Genomic DNA, 9,287 nt, shown 5'->3' on the forward strand with positions numbered 1-9,287 from the left:
GAATTTTGTATTTTCCAGTTTCCCAGTGCAAATGTGTATGTTAAAATATCTTGATCACGCACGTCGTTAGCTCAGCTTTCATCCAGAATCACTGATTCTTCAAATAGCTCTTCACTGGTGGCTTCATAGCTATCTGTACCTTAGTTTTCAAACTCATCGTGCTGCAAAATGGAGTGGAAGCAAAACATTCCTCTGGAGCACATCTGTACTGCAATATGTACTTTAGCACCAAAGAGGAATTACAAAAATGACACACCACAAAGGGAAATACAATGATTTTGTCCCTTTTTCATCTAGAGAGGGTCGGCCGAAATGGTGCCATTCTACCTATGATTGCCCTGGCAGTAGGTAAAACACCTGTACCTGTACTGTACAAGAGTATCTGGTTTGTAAAGGGTGAGGTGTACTTGTATATCTAAGGAAAAGATCTTGATCAGCTGAGCCTTTAACGTCCAAGATTTTAGTAGTGCAGTGGTACCTCGGGTTAAGAACTTAATTCATTCTGGAGATCCGTTCTTAACCTGAAACTGTTCTTAACCTGAGGTACCACTTTAGCTAATGGGGCCTCCCGCTGCCGCCGTGCTGCCGGCGCACGATTTCTGTTCTCATCCTGAAGCAAAGTTCTGTAACCTGAAGCGTCTGTAACCTGAAGCATCTGTAACCTGAGGTACCACTGTAGTAGTAGTAAAGGTAAAGGGACCCCTGATCATTAGGTCCAGTTGCGGACGACTCTGGGGTTGCGGCGCTCATCTCGCTTTATTGGCCGAGGGAGCTGGCATACAGCTTCCAGGTCATGTGGCCAGCATGACTAAGCCGCTTCTGGCAAACCAGAGTAGCGCATGGAAACGCCATTTACCTTCCCGCCGGAGTGGTACCTATTTATCTACTTGCACTTTGACGTGCTTTCAAACTGCTAGGTGGGCAGGAGCAGGGACTGAGCAACGGGAGCTCACCCCGTCGCAGGGATTCGAACCGCCCACCTTCTGATCGGCAAGCCCCAGGCTCTGTGGTAGTAGTAGTAGTAGTAATTATTATTTATTTTATTACTTAGACCTCGCCCATCTGGTTGGGTTTCACCAGTGGTGACCTTGCTATTCAGTGATTTGTTGTCTGCCAGAGTAGCAAGTACCACTTGAGCATTAGGCTGGTTGTAGTGCTATTTTTCTAGAAAAAGAGGTTCTGGAACTCAACATGAACACCTCCCTCGTTCTCTTAGAATGGCATTGGCGCCCACCTGAGAGGTGCCATTCCAGAGAATTCCAGCAGGGGAAAAAGCCCTGATCTTGTCACCGTTGAAATATATCTGTAGTAATTTACCTGTAGCTCTTGTGATCTGATTGTAAAGCTGAAACTCACATGAGAGATAATTCTCCTGCAAATGGTCGATTCTGCCATATGAATTTAGGCCAGTGCGTTAAATGCTGCACGCTTTATTCTGGCAGAGTTTTTCAAAAAGAGGTTCGTGGGCTATAATTCAGAGGGTGTGGGTGAACAAAATACACCTAGCACCTGAACATGTCTTAGTTTTATGAAAGTCTGGAAGAACTGACAGATGAAGGAGGGCAACAAAATGACAAAACCGCAGGGGGATATAAATAATGCAGAAACACATGGGAATTGCAGCTCTGTTGTTTGGGAGATCTATGTTCAGGGTTGAAAGAAATATTGAAAGGGAAAACGGTGCGCTAGGATTTAAGCGAAGGGCTGTAGCTCAAACATCTACTTTGCCTGCAGATGGGTCTAAATTCAATCCCGGTCATCTCCAGGTAGGGCTAGAAGACACCCATCTTCTAGCGAGCCACTTCTAATTAGTGCAGACAATACTGAGAAGAAGAAGAAGAAGAAGAAGAAGAAGAAGAAGAAGAAGAAGAAGAAGAAGAAGAAGAAGAAGAAGAAGAAGAGGAGAGTTTGGATTTGATATCCCGCCTTTCACTCCCTTTAAGGAGTCTCAAAGCGGCTAACATTCTCCTTTCCCTTCCTCCCCCACAACAAATACTCTGTGAGGTGAGTGGGGCTGAGAGACTTCAGAGAAGTGTGACTGGCCCAAGGTCACCCAGCAGCTGCATGTGGAGGAGCGGAGACGCGAACCCGGTTCACCAGATTACGAGACTACCGCTCTTAACCACTATACCACACTGGCTCTCGACCGATTGCCTGAGTCAGTACGAAGCACTTTCCTATGGTCCTGTTTCAGATCACAGTGGTACCTCAGTTTAAGAACAGTCCAGTTTAACAACAATTTGGTTTACAAACTCTGCAAAACCGGAAATAGTGTCTTGGTTTGAGAACTTTACCTCGGTCTAAGATCAGAATCCAAACGGTGGAAGGGCACCGGCAGTGGGAGGCCTCATTAGGGCAAGCGAGCCTTGGTTTAAGAACGGTTTTGGTTTAAGAACGGACTTCCGGAACGGATTAAGTTTGTACACTGAAATACCACTGTATTGCTGTAAACTGCTTTCAGCATGCAGCCCAACTCTTTACATTCATTCAGAAGTGAATCCCGTTGAGTTCAGTGGCCCTTACTCCCATGTAAGTGTGCCCAGGCTTCTACCAGGCTGCTTTCAAAAGACTTTCTTGCTGGTTTAAAAGAAATATTCACTTCACTTTGCTAATTTTCTACTAATTGCTTGAAGTTTGTGTTAAAACTTTGCTGCCGTCTCCTCCAGTTAGCTATTAGTTACCTTCATTCGTATTAGATGCTCTGTACAACATTTGGCTTCCATAGACACTCTCTACTGTGTGGAACAGAAGAGATAATTAATCTTCTCAGAGCCGTCTTGGGAATTTTAAAGAAAGATTTTTCATTTTCTTTGAACAAACAATTTAAAGAGTTCATGCCATAAAATTAGAATGAATAGTCACTGCTTCTCAGTACTTTCTGGTTGCTCTAAAGAAACATGATCTCAGTCTGCTAAATTCTAGACTGAGATTCCTTCACGCCACTATGAGTGGTTGATTTTAGACCAATTCCCACAGTCTCATATTAACAGGACTAGATATCTGTCTGTAGCTCATACTGGATGTGAGCAGTGTAAAATAAAATGGAAAAAAAATAATTTTACACCTTTATTACTAAACAACATGCAAGTGTGATGAAAGTACATAAGGTTGTTGTTGTTGTTATCACACATGGGAACTTGGCATGTCTTCGGTCATTCTGTTTTTATACGTATCTCTGGAAGGGAAGATTCTTTTCATATTCTTTTTCTAAACACACCCACCCTGCCTGTTTTAATCCCCAGCCTTAATATTGGGGAGAGATTCATATCTCCATACGTCAATATGGTAATTTACTGATTTATTTATTTTTTGTCCTATCCCAGGTATTGTACAAAACCTTCACCCCAAAAGTCCATAAATATGGCTGTTCTAATTCCACTGAGAGAACCAAATACTTTCACGATTATTTCAGCAGTTGGGGAAAATCCAGCCATCTCAATTTAAAAGCAGCTAAATATCTTTTTTGTACTATATATTCTTATAGAGGCCAAAGTAAAGCCCAACACAAGCAATATAACAAACATACAAAATCTGCTATAAATGTATTATATTGGTATTAGTTACTTTATTGTGATACCAATACTTGCACTTGGAGATCTATATTTCTTTCCTCTGAAACAAGCAAAAAAAGCTAGCATAAAATGCATCCTTTTAATGAGATTGCTGAACCTTCCTCCTGAAAGCTTCCGTATAAGATGCAAGTAGAAGGCTTTTATTACTGGCTAGTTGTTGCAGCTTTTCTCAGTCCTCTGAAAAGCTGCAGCTGACATTTTTGGGAAAGGGAGACGGAGAATTTAGGTCTTGATTGGGGGTGGGGAACTGGATCAGCCTGTGGACTGGATCCTACGTTCTCCCAGGCCCTGCGAGCCAGTTTGACAGGTGCATGGGGCTGCCCACCTCACCTGTCAGTCACTGATACCGCCATGACATCAGGTGAAACATTTTCCATTGTGTGGGCGTTTAAAATCAAATTCTGCAGGCAAAAACCCAGGGGGGTTGCAGGTACTGATGGTCAATTGATTGGTGGGGTCTGCAAACTATGCTTTCGGCAGGGACCTCAGTCCTATACGTTTGGTATGGCTTAGGGGAAATGTCCTTGTGGGACACTTTGAGTTCATGGTGCTGGAGGTTCCTCACTGCTGGTCTTGGCTTAGCATTGCACGCTCTGCTTTAATTTACTGATGTAACACCACATTGAACGTGAATGAATGCTATGCTTTTTTTGTTCTTCTGACACATTCTAAAAAATACGGAGTGGGAGTTGTTTGTGGGCAGCCAATTGTTACTTTTTTTAAAGTCAACTAGAATCTGATTGGAAATATTTAGATGTCTACTCTAGTTTTCTTGGCTTTGCCCTCATCCTAGAGGAGTCTTCGCATATTACATTCAGTGAGTGTGCAATTTGTGTACAGAGCATCATTGAATCCTAGAATCACAGAGTTGGAAGGGGACCTGAGGATCACCTGGTCCACCCCCTGCAATGCAGGAATATGCAGCTATCCCATAAGCAGATAGGACCTTGGTGTTATCAGCGCCATGCTCTAACCCACAGGTAGGCAAACTAAGGCCCGGGGGCCAGCTCTGGCCCAATCATCTTCTAAATCTGGCCCGTGGATGGTCCGGGAATCAGCGTGTTTTTACATGAGTAGAATGTGTGTTTTTATTTAAAATGCATCTCTGGGTTATTTGTGGGGCATAGGAATTTGTTCACCCCCCCAAAAAAAATATAGTCCGGTCCCCCACAAGGTCTGAGGGACAGTGGACCGGCCCCCTGCTGAAAAAGTTTGCTGGCCCCTGCTCTAACCATCTGAGCTACCAGTTATAACTCATTGCGATATACACTTGTGCAGAGAGTCACACATAGCATTAAACGAGGGTACAGTTCCTGCACCTGTGGACACAATAGTTGAATCAAGTGTACACTCATTCACACAAATACGTGTACATGTGTAGAGACAGCTTGCACCCGTGTTTGGTGTAATGTGCGGAAAAGCCTTAGGTCAAGCAGTAATAAGAATAGACTTGGAGATCCAGGTCGATATGTGTGGATATATATGCTAAAGACAAAGTGAATTAAATTATTCTGTCTCCCCCGGGTGCTACTAGATGTGCGCAGGACACCCTTCTCCATACACATCTGAAAACTACTTCTTGCTGTTCAGGATGTAAGCCCTTCTGGAACATGGATGGCTTGCGGAATTTGGCTCACCTGAACTATTTCCCACTGTGACCCTGAAGATATTCTGCTGGAGGACAGTCTGTTGCCTGTCTGGTAGAACTAGCTCAGAAACCAGCTTGTCTGTTGAACAATGCAAAAGCACAGCATGGGCAACTTTGACCTGCTTAGTCAAGGTAGTGGAGTGCCCTGGTAAGGTACTTAAGGGAGCAACAGAGATGAGATGAGTACTTTTCCAGAAATGGCCTTTTTATTGAGAAAGTACAGAAGAGAATGGCAGTTTAATTGTTGACTGTGAAGGCTGTCCCAGAGAAGGAATGGGAGAGGAGGATGGGTTGTGAGACAGCTGCTAGCCATGGAAGCTGCAAGATATTTGCTTGACTTCTGAGAAGGGGAAAGGAGGAGGAATTGCAGGAGAAATGGAAAAGCGGACAAGAGGGAGAGAGGTGGGGTAGAGAAAGAAATAGACTTTTCCTTCCTTATGTTCTGTCTGCAAACAGTAAAACGAAGAGTCTCCATGGCAAATCAAGGATTTTCCATGCAGAGTCCATCAGAAACAGGGGTGCAGGAAAAATAGAACCCTCAAAGCATTGAGTCCACAGTGAGCTATCTGGAGTCCAAAGGCACAAAGAATGGGCATCCAGCAAGGAGTTCCAAAGGCTAATCAGACAGAGCTTCTGAAATCACACTAGTGTGTGGCCTCAAAGGGTACTTCACTGGACTTCCAAGTGCAAACACTGTTTGTAGTATTACACAGTTTACAAAAAAAAAGTCATGCTGGATCAACAGTTTCTTCAGCATTTCTCCCTGATCATCTCCATCAATTAATGAAAAAGAAATTGCATTAAAAATCATCAAAGGGAACAGGGATTTTCCACGAAATTCTCATGGATGGTTTGCAGGGTTTTTTTATTTTTCTTTTGCATGTGTGCTTGTGTGTGCTTACCTTATTTTCAAGGTGGCCAAAGTGTGAGTGTACATTCATTCATCTCCAGGGAACAGCCTTACTTCATACCTGCACTTCTTGAAAATGCCACGACATTCTCAGCTGGGTTTTCCTGCAAGTATAAGAAAGCAGGGAGGATGCCTTGCTCGACAGCTGTTTGTTGCTGCTGCTGCTGCTGCTGCTTTTACCTTTACAGAAATTGGTGCAGAAATATTTTTTTAGAGTAAAAGTGAGTGAGGGTGCTTATATCAGGCACTTGGTAGATGACCTCTCTGACATGATCACTCCTCCCATGGAGCGTTTTCCGATCAGGAAGGATGGGTAGGCAGGGAGAATGCAAAGCACTGGAGAGGCAGGAAAGGAAAGGAAAAAGGAAAGGAAAGGAAAGGAGAAAGGAAAGGAAAGAGGAGAGGGAAGGGAAGGAAAGGAAAGGAAAGGAAAGGGAAGGGCTCACACAGCCCCTGGCCACCTCACAACAACAAGGAGAGCTCAACACCGTACCCAACAAATGCTAAAGAAATTCTAATGTGCCCTGTAAATAAGGCAGGAAAACAGAGGCCTCTTTCATGGGGGAAGAGAACATTTCAGAAATTTGAGACAGGTTTTGACGTGGCACTACTAAAGAGTAGGATGGTATTGAAAAGGCGTTTTCAAGGTCACAAAAAGAGATTTTTGTTTTGTTCCTCCTGGAATTTAAAGCACAGTGGTAAAGGTAAAGGTAAAGGGACCCCTGACCATTAGGTCCAGTCGTGACTGACTCTGGGATTGTGGCGCTCATCTTGCTTTATTGGCCGAGGGAGCCGGCGTACAGCTTCCGGGTCATGTGGCCAGCATGACTAAGCCGCTTCTGGTGAACCAGAGCAGCGCACAGAAACGCCATTTACCTTCCCGCCAGAGTGGTACCTATTTATCTACTTGCACTTTGACGTGCTTTCGAACTGCTAGGTTGGCAGGAGCAGGAACCGAGCAACGGGAGATCACCCCGTCGCAGGGATTCGAACCGCCGACCTTTTGATTGGCAAGTCCTAGGCTCTGTGGTTTAACCCGCAGCACCACCCACGTCCCAAAGTACAGTGGTAAATACGCTTCAGGTTACAGACTCCGCTAACCCAGAAATAGTACCTCAGGTTAAGAACTTTGCTTCAGGATGAGAACAGAAATAAAGCAGTGGCGGCACAGCAGCAGCGGGAGGCCCCATTAGCTAAAGTGGTGCTTCAGGTTAAGAACAGTTTCAGGTTAAGAACGGACCTCCGGAACGAATTAAGTATGTAACCAGAGGTACCACTGCACTTCTTGTGAAGGACATTCAAAATCCCAGGGCTTTCCATTGCCAAGCAAAAGGGGAGTGCTGATTTTATTAGGACTCAGAGGATGGTTGAGCACTCACAACTTTAGGATAACCTACTGTAGGATATTGAAAGTGTGGACCCAACTCCTTGTCCATTTCAATATAAGGTTTAAGGGGGAACCTTTCAACTGGATTTTGTCCTGGTTTGCCAAACACTTAGTAACTCACCCGCCTGGGTAAAATGTACTTGCGAGGGACACACAAATTGGTGGTGGAACAGTCCTATCCATCTGGGAATTGTAGTTCTATGGAGGACAAGGGGACTCTTGTAGAAAATTCCCAGCACCCTCATCAAACTACACTTCCCAAAATTCTTCAAAAGTCACATAGGCATGTAAATCATCCACTCTTCAGAGAATAGTACCTAGGTAGGCAGCATTGAGGACAGCCATGTTAGAGAGAAAGTGGGTATAGACAAATAGGTCAGCTTCAGTTTCTTTCTGTCTCGTTTTTCTAATAAATTCAGTTCTCCACATTTTGCATTTTGCAAATTTGCATTTTTAATGGAAAAGTTTCATTTAAGTTCACCCGTAATTTCATATGCATTTCTTCTAAAAATATATGCATTTTTGCATGCACTTGTTTAATATACACATTTTCCCAGGCACTTCCCCTGTAATATGTCTTTTGTATGTTAATTTCATTTATATATTTTAATGCACATTTCCCCCTAATATATGCATCTTTGTACACATTATATGGTTGGATTGCAAAATCTGGAGAGGTATGAATGTCAAGGGTCCAAGTATTTCTTCAAGAAGTGAAAAATTAGGTAGGTTCTCCTGTGACTTGTACCAAATTTCTCCTCCATTCCTAGTAGTGAGTTAGGGACACTATCTAGAATATAAATTAACATTTATACTCACATTCCAAGAGATACATCTTCTGCTAGCTGATTTTTCATATACGACTTTTGAGCAGGAGTGTGGATGGGGAATCATGTTAAAATGCAGAACAGAAGTTCCTAGCAATGATGCAGAATACAAAAATGTCATGATTTGAGTATGCTTGTAATTTAAACGTATTGACTTGTCTGAAAGAAGGTGCCAGACATGAAAGGCAAAGCAGCAGGAAGTGACCTGCTGAGTTTGCTGAACTGAGCGGGAGATAAACATCACAGACAGGAAGTGCACCATCATTTAACTTGACTCAGCAACCAGGCAGAAGAACTAATACAATTGCTGATAAGTGCTGTAATCCCAAATAACAAATAATAAGAACAGATGCTTCTATCCTTTAAAATTAATGTAATGCTATGCTAATCAATAGCTAAAATTGTTGCAAGCTAGCTGTCCATTAAAGCAATTGTTCTGTATTCTTCAGTTGCTAGTAGACAAAGAGCAGATGGTTCTTCTGGGAAGCAACACTGGCCATTTGAAACCCAGTTTTCCCACGTTGCCATTTGCCGCACTTTGGTTTGATACACTTTGCAGCAGTTCGCTTGAACTGTACTATCAGAAATTGAAGCTGGTGCTTAATTTAGTCTTTTTTTCAGTATGTACATGCAAATCACGCTGTTTAAACTGGGAGTTCTGGGGAAAGCTGTCCAGAGGCTGAACGAAACAAATTCAATATATTTCCCCCCTACACACTGCAACCAGATGGGATTCTGGGAGTCAAAGTTCAGAAATCATCCAGCTGCTTCGGGGTTTCTGATAACAGATCATATCGTGGCGAGGGCTTCCCTATCTTTGATTACCCATGCGTCTAAAATTGGAGTATGTGTATTTTCCTCCTCTTCATGGGTGAATTTTTATCACTCCTTGGGTGCACATTATTCACTCTTGTGCTGAAGCTGGCCATAACTTTTGAATGAT

General features: G+C 43.3%; 1 long non-coding RNA gene across 1 annotated transcript; it reads right to left on the minus strand.

Annotated features, from left to right (window-relative positions):
- Positions 1–3,091: 3,091 nt before the first annotated feature.
- Positions 3,092–8,507, minus strand: LOC310759550. Its single transcript, XR_014546403.1, has 3 exons — positions 8,337–8,507; positions 6,123–6,234; positions 3,092–3,175 (listed from the first exon to the last, which is right to left on the minus strand). It is a non-coding gene; the product is annotated as an uncharacterized lncRNA (long non-coding RNA).
- Positions 8,508–9,287: the final 780 nt, after the last annotated feature.

Source organism: Podarcis filfolensis, assembly GCF_964270895.1.
Source record: "Podarcis filfolensis genome assembly, chromosome: 3".
Taxonomy (NCBI): Eukaryota; Metazoa; Chordata; class Lepidosauria; order Squamata; family Lacertidae; genus Podarcis; species Podarcis filfolensis.